This window comes from Vombatus ursinus, unplaced genomic scaffold (genome assembly GCF_900497805.2).
Source record: "Vombatus ursinus unplaced genomic scaffold, bare-nosed wombat genome assembly UNPS02014801.1, whole genome shotgun sequence".
NCBI lineage: Eukaryota > Metazoa > Chordata > Mammalia > Diprotodontia > Vombatidae > Vombatus > Vombatus ursinus.
In genome coordinates this window covers 29176754-29178216 of record NW_020954579.1, presented here as the reverse complement: position 1 = coordinate 29178216, position 1463 = coordinate 29176754, and positions in this window count along the sequence as shown.

Sequence of the window (1463 nt, the reverse complement as noted above, 5' to 3'; positions counted from 1 at the left end):
AGCTATGCCCCCAAAATCAATATTGCCTACTCTTTGACCCAGAAATACCTCCACTAGGTCTATACCCCAAATAGATTTTAGAAAGAGAGAGATCAAAACATACAAAAATATTTATATTAGCTCTTTTTGTGGTGGCAAGAACTTGGAAACGGTATTAATTGGAGGGTGGCTTAACATGTTATGTGATAGAATATTCTTGTGGTATAAGAAATGATGAAGAAGATAGTTTCAGAGAAACATGGGAAGATTTATATGAGCTGATGTAAAATGAAATGAGCAGAACCAGGAGAACAAATTATATAATGATAGCAATATTCTAAAGACAAAAACTTTAAAAGACTTAGGAACTGTGGTCAATGTAATGACCAACCACAATACCAGAAGACTCAAGATGAAACATGCTACCCATCTCCTCATAGAAAGGTGAGGAACTCAGAGTACAGATTGAGATATTTTTATTTTTATTTTCATATAACCAATGCAGGAATTTGTTTTTGCTTAATTATACGTGTTTGTAACAGTGGTTTTGGTTTTCTTGCTTTTTCAAATGTGGGGGTGGTACTGGGGTGGGAGAAAGAATGTGGATCTGAAAATAAAATTTAATTCAGAAAAAAAAAGAAGTTTATGACCTCTGACCCACTTCACTACTGAAAACTCTGATGCATGATGAATTGTTGACTGCACCAGAAGGGACCCAGATTGTGGTTCTGGTGCATCTGGTGCTTCCCTGATTCATTGTCACTTTCGTTTTCCATTATTTCACCTCTATTTTTTAGTAAGTAGCAATTGTTTTGATGATTACTGATTTGTAATACAGTGTAAGATCTGGTACTCTAGCCTCTCTTCTTCTTCACTTTTCTTTGACCTTTTGTTCCTCTAAATGAATTTCATTATTTTTTCTAGCTCTATAAAATAATGTTTTGATAGGTTGATTGATATATCACTGAGCAAGTAAAATAATTTAAATAGCATTTTCATTTTTATCATGGCAACATGTCTTAGGCACTGCATTTCCACCATGGAAGCAGAGCTCTACTTTAACAAAGACTTAAAAGTCAACTAATAGACTAGGAAAATGAGCAAACAATGGAAAAAAATGCTGACTATTGAAAGTTACAATGGTGACAAGGAAGATCAAAACACACACTCAGAAGAAGACAACAAAGTCGGAGCAGTTAGGTGGTACAGTGGATAGAGTTCTGGCCTTGAAGTCAGGAGGATCTGAGTTCCAATCCGGCCTCAGACACTTGACACTTACTAGCTCTGTGACCCTGGGCAAGTCACTTAACCCCAATTGCCTCACCAAAAAGCAAAGAAGAAGAAGAAGACAACAAAGTCAAAGCTCCTGCATCCAAAGCTCCCCAGAAAAATATGAATTGGTCTCAGACCATGGAAGAGTTCAAAAAGGATTTTGAAAATCAAGTAAGAGAGGTAGAGGAAAAATTGGAAAGAGAAATATGAGT